The sequence below is a fragment of the Drosophila novamexicana genome, unplaced genomic scaffold (genome assembly GCF_003285875.2).
Source record: "Drosophila novamexicana strain 15010-1031.04,08,12 unplaced genomic scaffold, DnovRS2.1 tig00004555-arrow-pilon, whole genome shotgun sequence".
Lineage (NCBI taxonomy): Eukaryota > Metazoa > Arthropoda > Insecta > Diptera > Drosophilidae > Drosophila > Drosophila novamexicana.
In genome coordinates, this window is record NW_020825052.1 from 2050802 (window position 1) to 2075483 (window position 24682).

General features: G+C 37.9%; 2 long non-coding RNA genes across 3 annotated transcripts; one reads left to right on the forward strand and one right to left on the reverse strand.

The window, feature by feature from the left end:
* Positions 1 to 273: 273 nt before the first annotated feature.
* On the forward strand, positions 274 to 9759 carry LOC115770092. Of its 2 annotated transcripts, none has more exons than XR_004018809.1 (2): positions 274 to 382; positions 9501 to 9759. It is a non-coding gene; the product is annotated as an uncharacterized LOC115770092 (long non-coding RNA). The 2 variants fall into 2 exon arrangements; XR_004018808.1 differs by lacking the exon at positions 274 to 382 and adding an exon at positions 7984 to 9180.
* Positions 1203 to 24509, reverse strand: LOC115770091. Its single transcript, XR_004018807.1, has 3 exons — positions 24263 to 24509; positions 24089 to 24199; positions 1203 to 1363 (listed from the first exon to the last, which is right to left on the reverse strand). It is a non-coding gene; the product is annotated as an uncharacterized LOC115770091 (long non-coding RNA).
* Between the last annotated feature and the right edge of the window lie 173 nt (positions 24510 to 24682).

Sequence of the window (24682 nt, forward strand, 5' to 3'; positions counted from 1 at the left end):
TTCTAAGTTTATGAAAAACCGAGTTGTTGCTTGTTAAGAACAGATAAATTGCTAAGTAATTCAAAACCTTCTTCGAATGTTAATAAATAATTCTTGAAAGCATAATCACATAATGATTCCATATTACGTGTGAAAAACAGAGTGAGTCGAATCAATTATTTTAATTTATAATTAATATCGTGTCAGGCGTTTACAAATGTTGTAAACAATTAAAGTACAACTTTTTTACATTCAGCACATTAAATGTATTATTATACACTTAAATAGAGGCCATTAAGCTGAGAGACCATAGTTTAAAGTCCAATCTGTATGGCGGAACTTGAAAGGGCATTTACATTTCTAGCATAGAGTTGAATCGAAGCAAAGATAACGCATACGCCGGGTAAGCATATTAATTATGCGACTTCACAATGCGCGGCGCCGAGCATAAATTGTGCGGAAATATTGAAGTAGACAATAAATCAAAATATTTATTTACGATTGGTGTCTATGGGAAAAGCGTTAGCAATGCGGCCCGAATATTTCTCACCAGCTCCACTCTCTCTCGCTCTTTCTCTTACTCTTACACTATGCGCTTCTCGCTTGCAAGACTCATAAGGGAATCTGTCTGCCACCCAAGTTACCCACTCTGTTTGTGTTTCTGTGTCGCCCCAATGTGGCATAAGCAAATATTTATATTTGTGTGAAATGTGCTGGCATTGGTGCCTGTCGCCATGGCTCCGCATTTCCCTGTCTCTTTGCCATATCGCTTTGTGTCGTCTTTTGTTGGCGATTTGCATGGTTCTGCCGAACAACAAAAAATATTTCAGCCATGAATATGCATTAATTGAAAATTCAATTCCACAAAAACCTCTTTTATGCAACAACGCACAAACTTTTAAAAAATAGTGTTGATTATTTAATAAGCCATCAAGAAAATGATCAATTAAATTGCACAAAAAGCTTTAAGTAACAAGTTGTTAATTAATGCACTTAGGCATCTAAGTGGATTATTATCTACTGCATATAAATCGAAAATTTAATTTCATACACCTCAACGAACACATATCAACAATAATACCAACGAAATTCTCAACAATCTTATCACAAGACTTGTTGTTGCATCATCAAAACAACAGGTGAGAAGACCAATAAGATTCAAAGATTACCAGGTATTGATTAAAGGCATTGAGCAGAGTGTCTGGTTATATATATACTAACATAGGTACAAGGATATATACATTATTTACATTCCTATTTTATTATTATATGAGTATGTAAATAAGTACTTACCCGCCAATTGCGTATATGTGAATGTGTGTTCTCAATTATTTAATTGCCATCTATGAGTAGGAGGAAGACTGACATTGATATAAACACATCACTGAAAAAAGCAGAACGAATTGAGTAAAAATGGGTTAAAGAAAATGGATAAAAACATGACAGAAAAAAGAAAGAAAGTAAAAGACTACAATAGAGTTAATTAGAGTGAACAAAAGAGCACAGATTACGTTAATTATATGCTTGTAATCAAAGCATGAGGATCTGCAAGTCCTACCTGAATTTATGAGAATCGCAGAGAACGGCAACAATTGGCGTGAAGTCATTTTTTTGTATTTTAATAACTAACACACTCACAAGCAACCATTTTTAATGAATTTTCCACTGTTACTAATATTTAGATTTTATTTTTAAAATTAAGATTTATAACCAAGCTTATTTTGGCTGGCACATATATCTTATGCATAGCTCGATGTAGTTCTCGCCACAATCATTCGCTCATAACAGAATCTGATTATTTAACTTGTGACCAAGCATAGACAGTCGGCAACCATTGTACCACATTGAAACTACAAATTCCATAAGTGCATTTGCCTGTACAAATTTATAAATATTTCGCCTGTCTTTTAACCTGTCACCAAAAAATAGCAATGACTGCCAACTATTGCATTTTGTGTCGTTACCTCACCACCCTCCCGCTGCTGTACCACTTAACGCTTCAATAATTTAAATTTCAATTTTGTAATATTGACTTTTCAATGCAAAACTGACAACAACCAGTAAGTGAGTAAGCCAAAGTTGACTATGTATAATTAGTAGATACCCTATATAACTATCATGATCATAAATATCTATCTGTCTAATATTACTTTAGATTTCTCAGTAAAAAATGGAATTAAATAAGTTGGTGCTATTTTGCATCAGTAAAAATCATACCCTTTTCAAACAATTTGTGTGATACAGGGTATACAAGTTCGTATGCATTGCTTGGGCAAATAAAAAACATTGCCTACTTTTATGCGCATAATTACTTTTGCTTCCCAGACTTGGGCAAAGTCGAACGGCTTGAGAGCGGGTTTTTTGGGAGGATAAACCTATTTCATGTTGAAATTTAAAACCAATTTGTTTGAGTTTTCTTTTTTGCTGAAACTGTCTGCAGCCTTTTTGTGCTAATTAAGCCGTGCAGCCAAAGAGAAACAATTTTTTTTTTTTGTTTTTGTAAACCAGCCCCGAAAAACCTTTTGGCGTTGGAAAAGCATTGTCACTGCCAAAGTTTTCATCGACCCAACTCAGAAACCGAACAATTGCCCAATACTAAAGTTCGCTTCCTGTTGCGTCCGTTTGAAGTTGCCTGCTGTTTGCTCTGTTCAATTTAAGGCCAGCTTAAATGTAAATAAATCAACCGTTCAGCTATACAGCCATGCCTCAGCCTTTGGCCATTTTATTAATTACTCTCACAATTTTATTAACGTTGCTGCAGCACATTATTAATGGACAAAAGTAAAACCTAGAGAATTAAAGCAGAGCATAATTTAAAAATAAAAAAAAAGCCGGAAACAATTTGGCGGAGGAGAGACATACGGAAACGCATACATAAAAGTTAAAATGTATCTAATTTTTAATTAAAAACTTCTGTTGCAACATTTCAATTAAAATGTGACATCGCTTTGTGTTTTTTTCTGATATAACGTGCAGCAAAAATAAAAACCATTAACCACAATGAAGAGTACAAATATGTTTTATTAAGTTCTCTGTTATGCAACTAATCAAATTGTATATTGTGTTAAAATTGTATTGTTATATAAAATTGTTTTTTTTTTTTCAATTTATTGCCGTTGTATAAACAAAAGGTTGTAAGTTACACTTTACATATTGTCAATTTTTAAGAAACTTAATTATATATACGAAAAAAATGGTGTAAAACTGTGACATATAACATTTGTTGGTGCCACAAAAAGTGCCGAGAAAAATGCAGCTGAATGCGTTTCATGTGCACATGGATGATTTTGTGTGCCCGTATACAGATGCACTAGATTATATCTGTGTGCGATTAACAATTTTTCGTCGCAACCAACATGACGTATGAGTTCTATTTGGTCGTACGAACGCATACAAGCCAATGTACGCTATTGTGTATAAAGAAGACGGCGAAATACGAAACGATACGATATATATATATATATATATAAATTTATATGTATGCCATTGGGGTGTGCCTGCATTCCGATTGCCGTGAACACGGGATGTGCATTCTTGATGGATTCTGGCAGATGGCGTAAAGCTCTGCCACTTCGCAACAAACACGTTTGGAATTTTCCAGGACTTGGCCATAAAACTCAAAAGTTGCCAGTTGACAACTATTGCAGTGTATAGCATGCGTTAAAGTATTAGTATTTAATGGATTTCCGGTGAATCCAGATGCAGCTGCATCGAGCATTGACAATAATTGTGTGACAGCAATTTAGACTAAATCACAAAGTGTCTCACAAATTGCCTTTGGAATAAAGCAACCTAATTCGTAAAAGACATTGAACATTGAAGATTTACCTGTCAATTAGATCGTTCTCAATAAAACATTCAACATATGATTAAACAGAAACATTTACTAATAAGCATAACGACCTAATTTGGACCAACTCAAAGTTGTTCTACTTAAATATATTTTAATTCAAACTTGAAAAGCATCTGCCACACATTCTTTAACAAAACTCATGCGTAGCACATGCACATACAAATATATTTCTATATGTTAGCCCACCCATGCAGCAAACCTCATTTTAAAAACCCTCAATACTACACCCTACTACCAAATTGTGATGGCAACTTTTGAAGTGTCAGCCAGCTTTCAGCAATTACAGCACCTAAATATCCCCCAACTCCCAACCACACCTCAACATACATACCATCAGATTGAGTCGCTTGCCAACCTCAAAACCGAATCGAAAACGCAATTTTATCGGCACAAAGCCCGCTTACATGACCCCCAAACAGTCAAGGAGCATTCACTAATTAAACTTAAAAACCCACAAAAGCGCATAATGCTCATTGGCGGTGACATCTCAGCAAGGATTATGGCGTGTTCTTGCTGTTATTGTATGCCCTGTAGCCAACAGCTTGGCGAGCAATATGTGTTATTCTACATATCATATAAATATAAAATATGCTGGTTTATATGATGACCAAGGTTGGAAGCCAGTTTTAAAGTGAACCGATTTGAGCTCGGAACGGAATTCGTTTTTTATCATTTAAATCGTGCCTTAAATCAAACTAGTTGACAAAAAAATAGCCTTACCTAAGCATATTTTGTTAATTCAATATTTAAACAATTCTTGATGAATCTCAGAACAAAAGAATTAATATCTAGGGCCTTAGCCATAGCATTTATCTAACCATGCGTGGTAGTTGCAATTTGTGGATAGATATTAAACTTAGCTTGGAAATTGTATCAGAAAATATTTACGTTTTGAAATATTTTCAGTACAGCGGGCATTCCTAATCAAAAATATAATTTGCCATATTTAAATTTTGAAAAAAACAGCTTTATAACCCGCAACTAAGGGCAGGAAGTTGGTTTAAGCTGTTAACCCAATCAAAAACCATTATTTTGCCTTGATGATTACATTTCTTAACAAATTTGGTTTGCTTTTGGTGTACTGTCATGTCAAGTTGTGCTTGTTCTAAAAGGGTATCTGCAAGTCGCAACTGTCTTCAGATAACTGGGTTCTGAGTGGTTGCTCTCGATGTTAATGTTGGGTTGCACAAACGGGCCACTTGGTGTTTGCATTGCGACGGTTTCGACTGCTCTGTTTGTCATATCACCGCTAATATTGCCAAGCCGGTTGCTGCGGCTTAGCATCTGTGTCTTATGCGTGTGTGTGTGTGTGTGTGTGAGTGTGAGTATATATATAAATATACATGCGTATGGGTGTACATGTGTGTGGGGATTGTTGTCAAATGTCAAATGCCAGCACAGACTGGCAGCTTGAACTTAATTGCCAGGCGAACATGAAAGCACGAGCACAATTTTCAATATCGTATAAGGCCTCAAAATGTTATTGCGCAAATTCCAATTACGTATTCATATGATGTGCATATGATGTGACATCATCGTGGCACAATTAATTCAGCATTTGCCTAATTGCTGTTAATCCGAAAAGCGCATTACAAATGCGACCGACGACTGCAAACAGCGGCAAACACTTCACTTAAGCATGGAACATTATTAAGGCTAAGCGGCTGAGAATTAGCTTCGCTAATGAGAGCAGACTTCATTGACTCAGTGTATGAAAACCTATTGTGTTAAAACAAAAGTAGCCTCAAGTTGCCATTAAAAGCGTTCTAAATAGACATACATGCATACACTATCTAGGGGAAAAATAGTCTTTAGCCTATATTCCAATCATTTAAAGTCTGGCATACAATATTATGTAGATACCAAAAGCCAAGACTATGGCAGGGGTTGCCCAAAAAGTGAGATATACATTTTCACGAAAGCAATATACCCGTCTTTCCCATATTCAACAGATTCAGGGTATATAAAACAAATCTTATTTCTTCTCGAATCTAGCTGCTTGAGTCTTTTAAGTGCAGGCAACTTGTTGCTGCTCTGGCGGCAGCACATGTCTCTGGGGCAATCAAATTGAAATTTATTTCTTGACCTCATTTAGCATTTAATTTATGCCACACACGGAGACAGCTGAATGGCCAATGGTACATGCGTATTTAATGCAGACAGCCAGCTTTACACACGATTTACACGTGCCCAGCCATGAAAGTCACATTTATAACAAAGACAACAAAGGCCACAGGCCACAGGCAACTGGAGCCCCGTGCTGCTCATCGTCGCTACTGAACGCAATCTTTTCAATCTTTACTAATTTATGTCAATTTGTTTATTTATGTGTCGCAGTGCTTCGCTGGTCGAAACTCCATTAACTTCGACCTGTGGTCCATGCAGTTCCACGCCAAGCCCTGTAATTACAATTTGTTATCGCTTTAATTTAATATCGATGGCAACACATGGAACACTTGGTCGAGCTGATCGAGAGGCCCCAGTGTGGGATGTGTTCCTGCGCCTGGTCCAATCAATTGAATCTGCTTTTCCCTGGGTATTTTGGACAGCGTCAAATTTGAATCTGTTTCTATCATCAGCTTGGCATAATTTAATTTGACTTCAAAAGTTTATTAAATGATTATTTGTATACCCTCTATCGACTGAGACTGGAAAAAAAGTAAGAATGATTGTGCAAACAAGCACCTCACACCCGATATAGTATATATATTTAAGGTTTTTTAAATTTCAATAACTCTGTTCGATTTATCGACAGCTATAAATATAGATATTGTCCCTAGCCCCTTTTCTTGAACATATTTTGTAGAGTGCAGGGTAATTCCCAATCGGAGACTCGCGAGTCGATCACACTTGCTCAATTTATTATATACTAAATGGAGTATTGATTAAATTATAACTTAATTCCCACCTGAATTATTACATTTATTACTCAATTATTGTAATTTAACATTCTATATTTTAGCCCATAATTCAATCTTAAATTAAATATTTTTGAGCATTTGGAATGTTGCTATCTCGAAAGACCTTTGTGAATTTGTCTAGTTAGCCAAGTATTTTATCCCAAAACAGCTGCCGGTGACAATTTGAGAAGTTCATTAGACATTCCAGTCCATAGAAAATTAGTCAGATTTTTGGGCAAACGCCACGTTGTCTCGTCACACTTTGCTCCTAGCCTGGGGAGGAGAATTGTTATGTAAATAACTGGAGGGTCTTTGCCCGCAGCGCGTCGAATTCCAAAAAGTAGTTTTTAGATTTGTTTGCCGTTTTTTGTTTGCTTTTGCTTTTTGCACCCAGAGCTCGGCATGTGTTGTAGATTTATGGTTTAAAATTGAAATGGGGCATGTGTTAGGCACGTTCATAAGCTATTAAATTGACTGCGAAATACGGAGAAGGAAACAAGTTATCCAAGCAACTTAATACGAATTTAAATTGCAAACAAATATTTGACATCTTTTTGCCACCGGCAAGGCCTTTAAAATTATGTAAACATTTTAAAAGCTCTTCAACGTGTCAAAAATGATTTAGAATATTACTATAGCAAGCCAATTAATTGAAATTACTTTACAGCTTTGAATTTAAAGTAAGTAATGGAAGTCAGTCAGAGGGCAAGAACGCAAAGTATATAAATTGTTATCAAATACAATGATGCATGCTTGTCCATGTCGCCTTTCTATGCGATTTTCATGAACTGACGTAATTACTGCAGAAAAGAAGCGCGAGCTAAGTACAGCATAGAGTAACCCATAAAAGAGAAAATTAAATAAATTTTAAAAAGGAGATTGTGGGTAAAAGTATAAAGAGTGAGAAAAATGTTAGTGAGCGAAAGTGCAAGAGGGCCAAACGTAAAGTGCCAAACGTTCTACTGAAAACGTTGGCTAGAGGTCTGAAGCGTGTGCAAAATGCAAGCTATACTCAGCTATGGTGAAGGCACAGCAGCTCCTGGCTTATGAATACATCAAGGAGTGCACACGTGTTGCCTTACGCTTCATTATTTGCTCGTCGCTTTACCTGTCAACGGGCTGACAACTGTCGAACCTATGACGCAATGGACCAAACCCCCCTCGAATAGCCAAAGCGGAAGGAGTATTTTCAATTTTTTGCTCTACTGACAACACTTTGTTGTGTGCTATGCCACGGCGGGGGTTGTGTTTTATGCATATTGAATGATTGATTGCGTTTCGATGCATATTGAAAATTGCTTTTCAGTGGCCAGTGCTGGGCAAAAGGCTTCACTTTTCACCATCCCGCTAACTGCATCAGAAAAAAAACGACTTCAAAGACATTTTTAAACCAGGGCACACACACACACACAAAACACACACGTTCTTAGCCTGACGTCAATGGAGGTCTATAAAGGTAATTTTCTTAAAAATTGTTCCAGACACAAATGGAAAAACCACAAGGCAATAACGCTTTTTATTGAACTAACCGCAATAGCTGTTCCACACATCCTGTCATTCTAATTAGCAACCGCACAACACACACGCACAGCCCACACTACAGAAATAACAGGAAGTGGATATAATTCTGTATAGCCCACCAGTATTAAGTACTACGTATCTCTGCATTGACTGTACTCTGTTCTGTCTAGTTGCTTACGTAAGAAGTGTCATTAGCATGCCATGAACAGAGCATGAAAAAATGGACTGAACTTATGAGAATGCACAAGTGCCCGACTATGAGATACCATACACACACGTAAGTAAGCCGCTTGCTGCACAGTCTACGATGCGGCTGCGCTTCTTCTTCTTTTTGCCACCTATTATTTATGGGAATAGTCCGGTCTCTATTAAATAATGCATACAAAATTATGTTTATACACAAGATAATACTTAATAAGAAATCTCCAAATCTTAAGTCTTCCGAGATCGATGGTAGCAGACATGACTCAAGCAACTCTGCCGTAATTAAACATTGTACGTATATAACAGGGTCGGAGATGCCGCCTTGTGCCTGTCACATACAGAAAACCGCCTGTTACATATATTTAACGGGTATTAAAACAATAGCAAAAACCAGAAAATGTAACGAGGGAAGCAAGTTATAAAATTCGCGAGAATTTTAAAGGAATTGTAATATATGTTCCGCTTAGCAAAAAAGTTATTATTGTATAACTTGAAAATTCTTAAAATAAACAACATTCTACAGCATCAATGTGCACACAATTGTGAACATTGTTGTTGCAACTAAAAAAGTTAAAAAGAAAGAAAACAAAAATTAAAAAAGTGAATTGCTGATGTGGCTAAAAAAATAACGTAACGAAAAGGCTGGCGATGACAATGCAAACTGAACAGGACATTATGGACAGGAGGCAAAGTATACAGGACAGGAAATTACGTACATACATGGTAAATATATAGAATCAGTTAGAAAATGCAATCGTTTTTCTTGGAGGTGCACGCCACAGGAAATTGCAGAATGGCAACTGAGTTTTTCGGCACAGTTTGCAATTTGTGCGAAGAGTAAAACGCATGCCCAAAAGCTTGAGTTTCGGTAACAGCTTTATTGCCATTTTTCAAGAGCCTTAAAAATCAGCATAGCCATAAAACTGACCAAGCTGATAGACTTTTCGAGGCCCACGCAATACCCCTGGTCGCTCTTAAAACAAAAATAAAAAAGTTTAAAGTATATTTTTTTTCATTTTACTTGTTTTTGTATTCTGTTTCAGTTGCCTGATCCCCAAACAACAACTAAAAAATCACTTGAATGCATAACAAAGCATAAAGCCACGCCACGCATCAGTAAGTCCAGGCAAAGTCCGAATCCCGTGCTCAGCCCAACATTGTCAGCGCTTTGTTTTGCGCATAACATCGAAAAAAAGGACTGAAAAAAGGACGAGCTAATGATACAAATGACAACGCATAAAAATTTGCATAGCATCGCACACGAAAGAATCGAAATAAAATAAAAGGTTTGGCAAAATAAAATACAAATCGTTTTGTGAGTGAAGGGCGGATAGTTAAAATACATATACTACTTTGTCTGAGTTGGCTGAAGCCATTCAAACAAATTCATGGGTTTAAAAAGAGCTATAAACTTGAAGTGTTTTACACAGCAACAGCTAAATAGGATTCTAGTCAATATTAAGCCAACCAACATAAAATAACAATATTTACTATGCCACGAATTGTGTAGAATTCCATGCCAAGCCACAGCTAATAAGCAAAAACAGGCCACAATTGCCGGAGCATTGTAGCTCACAGGAGTGTCAACTCTTTTGCATAAATCAGGACTCGGATAACGGCGGTACTGGATGCTCTCGCCGCAACAATGCCAGAAATGTCAAATTAATTTAGCACGCTGGCGGCAGCCGGAAAATGCCGCGTGCGCCTTTTGGCTTTTCAATCAAGGTAGACACAGCCAAAGGAGCAATAGACTGAGAGCAAGGCCTAAGCCGCACAGAATGCTTGCCGCTGCTTGTCACGTCTCATGAATTTGCTGCGCCAGCCAGCGACGCAGGACGACAGCCCACGACAGGCTCACTAAGACCGCCAAAAAAAAAAAATGAGCTGACTGCTGAGATTGTCAACGACGTTTGCTTAGATAATGTGCCGCGAGGCTCAAATGGCTTTTGGGCCCAAGAACCAAAACCGAAGCCAGGCAAGGCAGACGCACAAGTGGGCTTGCGAGGGGCTGGAATTGGGATCTTGGATAACGGAAATGGCAACGACAAACACGCATAAATTACTCAATTAGTAGTCCAGATACAAAGCAAAAGGGTCGCCCAGCCAAGGGTCGTCAGACAGGAAGTGACAAAAGCCGCTGCCATTTCCCCCAATATTGAGTAATCAAATGTCAGGACATTAAATGCGCCTTGCGGCAATCCTGACTTCTAGCCAGCTCACATAAATCAAGCGATGCGCGTGGCCGATTGCCACTCAAAACTGACACATTATTAATGGACCCAACGAGATTTTCTAATTACAACTACACACAGTCTGATCCCGGAGCCTGAACAACAACAATATTCTGCACTCGTTTTTGCTGCGCGCACTCACAATCACAAAGGCTGAAGCAAACAGTGCCAGAAATAAAGCATATTTCAGACAATGCTATTCGCACAGCGAAATTCCAAAGGGGAGCAGACAGGTCGCCCCAAAAAGTATGCTATACAACAATAAATAGTAAGCGCTAGCAAAACACTCAAAGTTCTCGTCTTGTGCGTGAGTTACACAATTTCATAGCTGTAAAAATAGCTAAAGGTTATATAGAGTATATCAGTTTCATTATGCAGCTTGTCCTCAAAAACGATAAGTTAAGAAGACTCTGAGATTGCAAGCAACTTGCCGTCCTTTGACTTGTTGAGAATTGCAAGCGTCTATCAACGGAATGGGGCCAATTCGGAGTGTAATTGGCTTATTACATTATTATATCTCATTGAGAGTGTGTACAAGTTTCGTTGCGCTGTAACTCAACTCATTTCTTGTTGAAATTTTGAGCATAATTTGTTTGCCTGGCACAAACAGCGGACCTCGTCGCAGTTGTTGTTCAAGTACAGCAGATCGTTCGGGCGCCTTTCCTTGACTGACCCCGTGCAGCAATAGCAATACATGTCCAAATTGTGACAATGTGGCTATTTATTTTGTTGCCTTTGTCCTTGTTGCCGTTTGTTTGCCCTAAGCAATTAGAAATTGCACAGTTATAATTAGAAATGTCTACGAAACGTACTTTTGTGAACCGACCTGCTCAGCTGATGGATATCAGCTTACTCTCCAAGCAAACTACCCTCGTCACAAATACGACTTATTACGACTTATTAACTTGATGAATTTGATTGCGAGGCATTCGACCCAAACAAAATGTAACTACGCTTTGGCAAATAACGAAAAAGAAATTCACAAGAATGTTGATGCTCGATTAACCGATACCCTAAAGCGCATAGTTTAAACATATCTTTTCTTTTGTGTGTTTTTGTAATAAAGTTGCAAGAAATTAATTTCTGAACTACTTTCTAGCACCACCTAAGTATATATATTTAATTTAAAAATATATATTTTTTTATGAGGTGCATTTAATTGCATGAGTATTTATATATAATTATATTTGAATTATTTAATTAAATGAACCCAATCTCTATATAGGAATATACATATGCATATGTACATATAGTAGCAGGTATACCCTGCTTGAGACCCCAACAAACTGTTCAAAACAAGCGGCAAACTCGTAAAGTAGCAAGTAAGTTTCAGTTATTTGTCCGGCCATGGACGGGAGTGGCATAATCATAATTAATTAATTAATTAATATGCTTATTTCAAACTATATTTAAATGTAATAACCGTGCGTAGATATGGGTGTGCGACATCGACTGAAATCAAGGTCAATTTTAGCTTCATTAATCACATTGTGCGGCCAACAGAGGCGGTGAGTGACAACCAGCCAAACGGACAGCGGACAGTGGACACGCCCGAAAGCCTCACTGCCAATCCTATTTCAAAAGAGTGTCAAAGGTGCCAGTTGTCAAGTCAGGGCAGTGCCAACAAACACAGCAGAGGCACGCTCCAAGTTATTGTGTGCCTTGAGGCGACATACTGCGCACAACGCGGCGTATGATTGATGTTGTTCAATGCGCTGCTGACAGTGCCATTATCTGGAAGAGTGTCCGTGTGTGTGTGTGTGTGTGCACTGGCATGTGGATTGTGGTTTGGCTGTATTGCAGCATGCACGTGACGATCAACAGCTACAGCAAACAGCAAAGGTCCAGGTAAAAGTGGAAAGTAAGGTAGGCCAACAACAACAAAAAAAGTGCCCGAGAAACATCAAAATCAACTTAAAAAGGCAGCAGCCACATCTTTTTTTTTGCAACGCCTTTGCAATTACAGTGCGCTTTTTTGTAGGCAGGCCCACGTCCGAGTTCCGACACTAGACACAGACGGCTCTGACTTTGACAGCTGCAGGGGCCGAGAGGTGCAACAGGGAACGACAGCTGCAACGTAAAACAGGGCGAAACAGAGCTGTCAACTGTGTTTCTGGAAAATGCAGCAACTTACATACTCTGTTATTTCTTTAGTTCAGGAAGGCATTAAATTAAACATATAAAGTACAAATAAACAGAACAATTCAATTGAGTAAAATTGTAATATTCTACAGCTATTAGGCTTTAAGCAAATTGAGAATATTCATGAAAAATTGTAAGCACTTTCTTAATTGTTGCCATTTTCACAAACACCTTTCATACCCTTTGCAAGGGTATACCAGCTGGGGCACATTGTTAATGCATATTAAATAAGCGCAGTCAAGTAAAGTCCATTTTTTCAACCGAGACCTTTTGCTTGTCACTTTGCACATTCTCGCGCTGACGAGACTGATGATGATTAAATAATCAAGAATTAATAATGTTTGGGGTGTTGGGAAATTAACTTTAGTAAATGATTCAGCTCTGCAATACCTGAATGCGGCTGGGTCCGGAGCAAGTTGAAAGCCATTTGCAATTGCGATAATTGTTAAAACGTGCTGGTTTAACACACAGAAGCTCAATTACGCAGACAAACAACAACAAAGGCAAACACACAAACAATAAAAATGCAGAAATTTAATAAATATTTTATACACTTTAAGCCAGTTTTTCTCATTTTTTTTTAATTTGAGTTGCAGTTTTTTGCACAGCTTTTTCATTTACCTCTGCTTATTTACATTCCGCTTCATTACATTCATAAAATGGCGTAAATTATTGTACATTGGCATTAAAATGGAAATCGTGGACTTGCAAAAAAAAGGGGCGTGGCAAGCAGCTGAGTGGCGGCATTTGCCTGAGGCATATCAAGCGAAGCGCGTGCCTCAGCCCGTCCATATACAATTATTGCAAACATTTTTTATAATATATACAATTTCTTTTTTTGCAACATCAAGAATGTAGCGCAAAAAACGCGTGCAAAGTGAAGCAATAAAATGGGCAGCAAATGCGCGGAAGGGTCGGGCGAATAGCCCCATGAAAACTGCCAGCGGCAGTTGAAACAATAACAAAAACCAACAAGAGAAAAAAAAAGGGAAAATGGAAAAGGGAAACGGCAGACAAGCATTTTTATGCCAAACCTTAAATTTGAAAATTTAATGCAACATGACTCTACTTGATAATTTGATTATTTCTTAATCTATTTTTTGTTCAGCTGCTTTTATTACTGCCGCAGCAAAAGCTTGGCTTATAAAAATCCCAAATATTTATGATTTTAATAATTTGAATATAATAATGTTATTTAATATCGTTGCAAAGTCCAAAGCTATTATAACGCCTCTTTTCGACAAAACAATAACTTTTAATGCGGAATATCTAATAATTTCCTGGTTATCATTTCCCTTTTTGTACGTGCTCAGCAAATATTTTATTAATGCATTTGGTTACAGCTAAAATTAGAAAATAAATGAAAAAAGCAAACAGACTGCACAACTAACAAAGTTAAATAATCAATACAATTAACTGGCGCATTTTAAATGCAATAAGCTTTCGATTCCGAAATCATGGCATAAACAAAGAAAATTAATTATTTGCAATCGTTGATTGGCATTTGTTCCGATGAGGTTCACTTGGATGCAAATGCATTTTGTGTGCCAAATTCGTTCAGCTAAAATTGGCAGAAGTTCAACAGCAACACATGCAAAATTCGAGCAAAAAGCGTTTTTAGATATGGCCAGGATACAGCTGCCCGATTTATTTAACTCCATTTGCAGCCATTGGACAGCTGCGCTTTGTACGTTGCACAGTCAATATCAAATCAAATTGCCAGTTGAATAATTCCCGCATTCAGTCAGAATGCGACTGGGTGGCAGCAAAGTTGCAGTCAATTATCTATTTTATTTTTTTTTTTTTAAATATCGAGGTCGTTCTTTGCGCAGCCTGTTGAAAGTTCTGGCAACTTTTCGAGACGTGTCCATCAAGGCAAATAAAAGAGCATGAACAACGAGTTCGGGCCAAGTGGCCAGAGACAACAAGTTGACTCTGAAATCCCTCGGGCTGACCACTACTTATCAAAGGATTTCAAACATTTCATTTCACTTTTCTTGGAATAATGCGGCGCTTTGCCACAAAGCATTAAACGACGTCTAGAAAGTCGCCTTTTATGGCCCTTGGCGAGCATTTTGTAAGCTGTCTGTGGCGCACGTAATTGGCAGCGGATCAAAAAGGCTCATTTCAGGTTCTTAGCACGTGGCAAAGACACAAGCAGCTGGTTGCAGACAAACAGAAAGCTACCCGCTTAACGAATGCTTGCACATCAATCGTTAACACTCTGCAGATCAGCAGTTGTCTAAACACTCGCCATCAAGTTCTATTGACAAGCGAGTCCTTTGTAAGGAAGTTAAAAACTGAACGCCATATGCAAACAGCATAAAGAGGCTGAAACATATCTTGTACAAATAATTTTTAAATATTTTAAAACATATTTATAAAATGTATTTGCATGAATTTCAATCAACTATTTTTATAAAATCAATAACAAGGCTAAATTATTAGGTCTTTCCCGAACCCAATCTTAAATCGGATTGACTGACTACAGAAGAAGATAACCAGAAACAATTTGCAAAAGACGGTTCAGAACAATTTTCGATATAGAATAATGAATTTTGAAAACATTTTACGTTTTATTTTGCTGTGAATGTTGAAGATTTACTAAAAAAAAAATTAATAAATATAAAACAAATATAAAATTAATTAATTTATATACATAACGTCAGCTGCCGATTTAAATACAACTAAAAAACGTGTTTTTTAATCAACAGGTTTGAGATATTCTATGAAAAACATGGAATGTTGCACAACATATGCGGAATGCTGCTGCTGCCTGGCAACGATTGGAGTCGAAATTGACGCATGCGCTGTGCGAAAATGCTCATAAGACGATTTGGGGAATTAAACGAGTGAGTTGTGGTGTGTGTGTGTGTTTTTTTTTTTGGCAATTGGTAAAGAGTAAAGCCAGAGGACGGCGTGATTTTTTTTGGTGTGCAGAGCAACGAACATTGTGTTGGCTATATATGCTTTTTTCCGGCCCATTAAAGTACAAGCTGAAAGCCAACAGTTGACCGCAAAGTGCGTATATGTTGAAGCAGTTGCTGAAATGCAAAAGGATGCCCAAATCAGCTGCAGCACAACTGCGGTGCGCGTGTTTGTCTGTGGGGACAACAACAGGAGTATCTTTTTGATTTCCGCAACAAATTAAATTAAATGTGGCTTGTAATATGATTGCAATTGGGGCAACAGCAACAGCAACGACAACGACAACGAGTGCGGAAGCAGCTGCCAAGTGGACAACAAGCTGCAGGAAGCCAACAATAAAGGCATTCCGATGTCATGAAGAGCCAAAAAGACGCAGCAGCTAAAATACCATCAGGGAACAGGAAGCATTTGGCAGAGCTCGGCTCCGCAGCCAAGGCAACGCGCGAGTTGTTGGATGCCCAAGAGCCAAGTGCTGGACGACCATTTAAGTGCGTCCATGTAACGACTTCTATGACTCGGTCGACACTTTTTTTTATTGTAAGTGCTTTGCTTTAACATTTCATTGAATGTTCTTGCTCTTCATGTTGTTCCCCCTGTTGTTATTGTTGTTGCTTCTTTTGTTGTTGTTGCTTCTTTTTGTTGCTGTTGCTGCTGTATGCATTGTTTTGTCCCACTGCTGTTTGCTTTCAACTTGTCGCTTTGTCGTCAGCTGAGACGTGGACGTCTCAAGTGCCATCAGGTGCAAGTGTGTGTGAGAGTGTATGCAAGTGTGTGTATAAGTATGTATTTTTGCCAATGCTCCTTAGAGATGTGTGTGTAACATGTCGTGTATATCGCAAAGGCGAAAAGTTAAATAAATTACAAAAGGCGATTCCAAAAATGAATTCCAATAATCCTTTCAATCTGAACCCAACCTTAAACCAAACCAGTTCCCAAAATCAAGAACAGAATCGAAACCGAAACAAAGCCATATTTAAATGAAAAATTGTTTGGCTTGTATTGAACAAATTGTTCAGCACAAACAATTGGCGGATGACCATTTTAGGTAGACATCCAATATAGCCCGCAAATTGTATTGGAAAAAATTTCAGAGGTTAGCAATATTTCCGGTACAACGGGCAACTACTATAATTAATAAATGTAAATGTTTCTTTTAAATGTTTAAAAAGTATCTATCAATCTATACAACTCTTCCAGGTTTGAACTAAAATCAGAGTTCCAGAATGTAAAACTCGAGTGTCACGAACTGAATATATGTTTGTTTCGAACCGTGAACGGAACCAGCGACCTTTCTTGTTGGCTTCGAGCCCTAAAAAGCCCTAAAATACAACTTTTCAGCTTTTTGTGTACAGATCTAAAAGCTAAAAGTGTTTATATATCTAATCACACAATAATCATTTGAATATATATGACCCGCACACGATTGAGCACTTGAGAAGAGTTTTCCAAAGGCCCAACAACAGGAACTTTGAGTCGTGACAGGACTGAGGTCACGTGGCTGTCGCTGGTATGCGTACTGCTTGTTCTGTGGCACACTCAAAATTGTGAAAATCTTGAGCATGGCTACACATTTGGCTGGGGTTTGTGCGGCATAGGACATCCACAAGCATTCCCTTGCTGCGCGTTCACTAATTGCCGCACAAATTACTTTTAACCAAGTGGCTGGAGCACATTGTGTGTTTGGAAATTGCGTATATTGCGTTATTATTGCTGTTGTAGCAGCTACAAAACAGTCATCAGAAATTAAAAGAAACAGATTTTTATGACGATACTCGAACAATTAATATACATTTGTACAAAAGCTTAAATAAATGCTTTTTGTGATATAATCTTTAATTATTTCTAGTAATGAAAGGTCACTTTAAAGTCGCCTTTTCGTTTGAGGCTAGCGGCACCACAAACCGCTTAGGCTTGCCACAGTTTGTTGCATCAAAATATTCAGCATATAAATTGGACAGCACGACAAGAAAAAACCAGAAACATTTCAGGCATCAGCGTGGTTTAGGAGCTCAGCTGATGACTGCACTTGGGACGAATGTTAAGCTTGTTTTTATGACTTTCCACTTTTGCTTTTAGGCTTTTCCAACAAGTTATAAAAATGAAATACGCCCAGCTTAAAATCAGCTTATATTTTAAAGTCAAGCTGCGTATTATCAACACCAGGCTGCACCCAAGACACAACCGAGCTGTTCTTTGATGTTCCTTTTACTCAAAAAAAAAAAAGAAAATGAATAACTATTGTTCTTTCAAAATATAAAATATGCTTGTACTTAAACTTATTACGCACGACTAACAAATCAAAAGATTTTTGGTTTGATTTTTTTTTTCCAACTATAAAAAATGTTGCGCACAATATTCCCATAAAATACGTGGGGTTAACCCAACAGCAGCAACAGAAGCAGAAGCAGCAGCAGCCTCAGAAATTGAAAGCCACAACAAGAAACAGCAATATAACAAGTAAGCATATTGAGTCGGGTACAACCGACTGCACAATACTCGTTCACAGTTCAAAAACAGCTTTAAACAGATTTTATTAAGATAATTTACTATTATAAATTACAATTTAATAATTTAAGGCTTTGAAAAGAATATAGAATAAAGAGAAAGATGGAAAGTTTCAATAATAAATCGAATTGTTAGCTCTTGCTCCTAAAAAAAAACATATATATATAAATTCCGTACTGAGTCGAAGGCACAGCATGATGGGCATTGCACAAAACCAATATACTCTTTTCACTTCGTGGGCGAGTACAAAAAGCAATAACCCATATTATTCAGAGAAAGCGCGAAGGTCTACAAAAACAATGGATGCTTTCAATAATGCTGCACTCGGATGCGAAATGAGTTGAATGAGTTCAATATTATGGAAAATGAATACGTCAAAAATCGACGGAAAAAAATAGATATTAAAAAAGGAATATATTTGATCATGTACGACTGACCAAATACCCTGCGCTTAAGTGCAGTTGCTGTGTTATTTTCAAGGTAAATGAAAATAATAGTCGCAATATTTATTATAATTCTCACGTGATTAAAGATTATAATTAAAAAATAAAATGTATGAACTAATTACAGTGGCAAGGCGACCCTATGGAATGGATTGAATGCATTGTTTTTCGTGTGCTTGGCTTGCCGGATGCCCTGGATCCGGAGAAAGTGCATCAGCATGGCGTCGCACTATGTTGGCCCGATAACTGCCACTGCTGCCAGTTGCTGTTGTTGGTTTGCTGTCAGTCAAACAGTCACTGGGAGTTCCCATGGCGTGCACGAAATTCCGGCTGCACCAAACGGAAATTGCATTTACACGCTTGCCTGGTCCTGGCAACGGCAAGCCCACGACTGCTCTTGGCCAGGTTCTTTTTTCTTTTATTTATGTTTACAATGCCAAAGGCGTAAACAAAAGCCACACACACTCACCAGCACGCACACACATACACACACACCGAGAGGCAGGCACATACTCGTTTTGATCCTGTCTTTATTGAACTTGCCAACATGGCCGCCAGCGCTGATAGGACTAATCACCTGATAAGCAAGAGAGACTGCAGCTCATATTTGTGAGGGCAATGTAAACATACACGTGGTCAAAGCTGATTGAAATTCTTGGGAAGCGACTGTCCCTAGAACTATTCACAGAGATGCGCAGCAGATAACAGCATAAAACCCTTATCCTTATAACATTTACACCCGATAAAGATATAGATCGATAGCACCATGTTAATAAGTTTCTACTTAATTTTCCCTAAATTTAGAAATATTTTAAAAAAATGTATAGCTAAATTTAGACCCGAGCCGAACCTAAGGTCAGGAAGCTGTTTCAGATTGTGGAGGGAAGCACTTTTTGGTTTGCTGCCCGGATTTGAGTACTCAAAAAAGAAATCTGTATTATAGTATTCAAATTTTCATATTTAAAATATGTAATTTATGGATATAAATATATATTCAGTTTTCTTAACCGTGATTTCTGTCGTTCACTCATGGGTTACGCAACTCTAGGTGAGCCTTGTGTTTGCCACTCAAGTTCTTTGCCACGCCCACAGTTGGCCCTCGGCCAAACCAACAAGCTAAACAAACTGAGGGTCACACAAAAAACGGGCAACTATAAAATCTTGTAAGTGCAAAATTGATATTTTCAAACTGAAAGCAAACAGAAATACCGCCCGCACAGCAAAGACAAATCCCACACAGTTTCGCAAGATTAATCGACGAAATTTTCCAGAACGGCAGTTGGGCTTTCCACATGCAAATAATTTGCGGCCAACTGAACGAGTGTAAACAAACCGCCCAACTGTGAACAACTGTTGGTGTTGCAGATAGAAAGAAAGTTTCACCAAAACTTTTCTCAAATCTGACACACACTCACATTTAGAGCAACCGGTGTGTGGGCTACCAATTGGGTCGGGTCATTAAGAAAAACTCATGGCATATACATCAAAGTCCCAAACAGAGCCGTAGGCGGTCGCTGATGACAGATAAAGCGAGCAGCTGTCGGTTTGTTTGATTGCAAAAGTTGTAGAGAAACTTCAATTACCTTTCACCTGACAGCGCAAACAACAAGAACTATCAATATCAAGGCAACGCATTTTCGTCTTACACAATGCAACTAGCAAATTCACGCGGAAGCAGAACAATGGGAAATATTAACAATTCAATGCTGTTTAAATAGTTGCTCGAATAACGAATTTGTACTAAGCTATAATAGAACTAGACAAATCCACTTTATAACGCATTATCCAGGATATATGTAAAAATTTATTGAAAACACATTGTCTAAATTCCACCTCTTCCCTGGATGGATAAAGGGATCAAGGTTGTACGGACCAACGATAAAGTTCAACTTTAACGAGTGAGAGGTAGGTGGAAAAGTGATGTCAAAAATTGCGGCCCATGCAACGCCGGGCTTTAAATACGTATAATTGAACATATAGCCAACAGCTAAATACAGAATCAAGAATCGCAAATACAGACTCTCAGAACTCGCTGCCATTTATTACGAATCTCGGGTTTTATTGCATATACTCCAATTTGGTTTAATCAATGTTGTTCGATGTGAGCTACGCTTAACAAGAATCGCAATTATATTTAAATTACAAACCTTACAAGATAGGTCTGTTACTCGGAAAAAGCCCTACCAAGATGGAGGTATCCGAAAAAAACCTGCTCGTAACAATTGTAAATTAAACAGATGTCAAATTGTAACGCCAACTTGGCTGCGATGCGGATGTTCTAAAACTGTTGGGAAAATTAAGGGTAACAATCAATAACGAATGTACCCAAGCGACGTGAAAACGTGGCTGTTGGTTAGCTACAGGACCAAGGACGATGCCAGGCAAAAGGAAATTGAATTGCATTTAAAATGCAAGCGACGCATTTCTTGGCTCTTACCTGCCGCTTAAATGGGAGGCGACATGTGTTTGGGCTTATGCCAGCTTAAAGAGAATTTGTAAGCGATAAGCTTTAGATGATTTCGCCAAAAGATATTTCGGCTGAATTATCACAGCAATGCGGCACTATAAGACAGCCGCAACTCTGAATAACACGAATATGTCAAAGATATTCTATCTATAATAACTATTTTAGCTCGTTTGCATTAAATTTTACTTCAGCCCAAAATATAAACTTGTTTAACATTATTATATTACAAGACGTTTATGGGCTGGTGTAAACCGACCAGCCGCGGGTATAATAACAACTAAGTTAACGCCCGGGATCAGGGCGGCAGATTGAAGGTTCAAGTGCACATTGCAGGCAGCGTGGCAGCAGGATACGAGGGTAAACTTTAAGCATCAGCTTCGTCAATATTATGCAAGGGTAGTGCATACAAATTTCATCCTTTTTTTTATACCCTGAACTCATCGAAAACGGTTTAAAGGGGTATTATAGCCTTATGCCAATGTACTTAACAGTCGAAAAATTACTTCTCAGACCCTTATCAAGTATATACGTAAATAAACTATAATACCTACAGACTGGAAAAAGTTGAGTTAACTAGATTATTACAGCAGTTCAGCGATAGATTTAAAGTATCTCCTAGTCGGGCACTCCCGACTAGATTATAGTTCTTTGTCCCTTTTCCGTGCATATATAAGTTAGCCATTGCTTCTCAAAGAAAGGTCTTGCGAAGCTATAGCTGAAAGTTTGTCCTGCGTTCTTTCGTGTCACGAGAACTTGGGATTTACTTTGGAACTATGCAGTAAGTAAGATGTATAATTTTTAATTATTTTGTAATCGCTCGTGTCGTTAGAGAAACATATACATTTTCTTAAGAAAAAATGAAAATGGGTCATTTTAGTATCGTATAATGGGAGGAAGCCCATCGCTAGCCGGAAGTGCATGCAGCACAGCTGAAGATGCAACGAAACGAGGCACAACGTTGGCGCATATTTAAAATGCTGCAGGCGCACTTTGCCGCAGCCATAAGGCGGACTGATGCGATAATCGCCAGCTATTCTATGTAAATTGGGTTTTGTTTGTTGGCTTTGTGGGCCACAACAAAAGGCAAAGTGGGCGTGGAAATGGTGTTGGCCTAATGTTAAACCGATAAGGTTACAGCTTTAAGAAAACATTTGGCCACGTCAATATTAAATCAGAGCTCGTCTCCAGCCAGGCCAAATTATGCACATGATTGCGTTAATCAAGTTAAATTGGATGCTGTCAGTAGGGGAGCAGTTGAAACATTTCATTTGTGATTTCTGTTGGGTATCTATCCATGAACATTTTCTTTTATTTAATTTTTTTTTTTTGCTAATCGAAATGTCAACACACAGCACTTTTTATACGCTAACTTTTAAAAATGTAAAGGGATTTGCTTTACTCAGCTGAGAAAATAAGTCTAACACATGCAACTTTAACATTGCTTTTGTAAATAACAAATTGGCGATTGAAAAATTAATAAACTGACTGACTCAGATGATTATACCAATTCACGTGAATGAAGGGCAAATAAAAATTGCATAGTCATTGACTAGCCAAGTGACAAGCAGCTCCTTGAGCGCTCATTAAATTGTTAATGTGGTTTTTGGGCTTTTGGGCTTTCATGCCGCATCAATGTTCTCATGAGTCCATGACGCGCAGCTGAGGCTGAAAATTGAAATTGAAAATGCAATAATAAAATTGACGAAAAAAAACATCAGACAGAACATACATATGTCACATATGATGTGGTTAGACAATTCTGTAAGCCGAAAGGCAATTGAATTACACGCGAAGCTTCTTGTTTTGGCAGTTAAGATATTTGACGCAGCTTCCGGTAACCGAGCGGAAACAAAAGACTGACTGGCAGCCTGCTAACAGGTTACTCTTGTCGAAGCCTAATGAAGTTAACGTTCTTGCCTCGTGTGTGCAGCCGTTTTATATGCCGTAAGAGAGTTAGAAGAGGGTAACTGGTGATTTCACCTGAGTGGGTAGCTGTTGCAAGCTTTTGATTTAAGTTTATACCCTGTAATAACTATGTTTAAATGAAGTACTTTTGACTGAGGGAATATTTCCTTTTATATCCCAAACAGAGTAAAGGTAAATATTTGATTGCTGCAATGTCCGCAAGCTATGCCTACTTCCACAAATTACAAATGAATATCTCCTGAAGATTTAAGGCTTAAGGGCTTCCCTTTGTTTTTAAATCAAGAAATTTGTTTAGCTGGTTTTTAAGAAATTGTAACTGATTATATATAAATGAATTAAACAGACGTTTTATTCTAAGACTATATTGACCTGCAATCTGGGAAACATTCTAAAGGTTTTCACAAAAAAAAAAGGATTTAAAGAGAACCAAATTTAAATGAATTGTGTTTTAAATGTCCATATATACAGTAAAGCGCCGTTAAGCGAGGCGCTGCCAACTTACGAGAATACAATGCTATGGAAACGTGAAGATGCCACTTTGTGAAAATAAGTTGAATATCTTTAGTAAGCAATAATTCTGGGTTGGTGTCTGTTTTATAAACCTTCTTATCAGGACTGCAATTCCGACGGCGGAACTTTACTTTATTTCGTACTTTATTAAATAAAAACAATTAAAAGTTGCCAATAACGCGATGCCGGCAAGTTTGCCGAAATTCCTACAGCAACGATACTAATTGACGATGAATGTTCGATTGTTAACTAGCGTCAACGCTTCGAGCGAAAGAGAGCTGCCAACTATCGATGGCGAGTCAACTTAAATATCGAAATTTCGATTTGGCGGGAGCTAAATGTTTTTTAAATGTATGGAGTAAAACACTGTATTTGCCATGTTTAGTTTTTCGTACTTGTTAGACTAGTTTCCCAAAACCCCGTCTTAGTAACTATAGAAAACTATTTATCAACGTAAATTGGGACTTTGGAGTACTTACCCATGATGTTTGCTCTTAGCGATGCGTTCGACGAAGGAGATTGGGCAAAAATTGAAATTATTAAGTCGATTGTCATTTATTTGTATTTTTGTGCTGCACTAGCTGCTGGATCTGAAGAGTGTACAAAAGATTATTCAAGAGAGTAAAGGGTTTTACGAGCTATGCAAAACTTACTCGCACTTGTGCGGCGTGTCGCGATCAAGCAGAGCTTAAGATATCCTAGGTCGCATCAGCAAAAAACAAATTTTTAGTGTGAAAACAATTGGTTTTCGTAGATGGGCTGATTGATACGTGTGGGTATCCCGCCACAGATGAGCAGCATCTGATGGAGGCGTGTGCTGACATATCGGCTGAATATGTCTTATAATGAATATTGTGCTCATTCGGATTGCTAGAGCATATCCGATAGACAATCCTTCTAATTGCTGAAAATCATATAAAAACAAATATAATTTTTATAATTGTGCATGTTGTAATTTGAAACAAGAAGCTTGGACCGGAAGAGGCCGAAAAATACAAGCTCATAAAGTATGTACATATATTCTAGGGCAGCATAAACAACCGAGGGCTGGATCGTCATCTCGTTCTGAATAT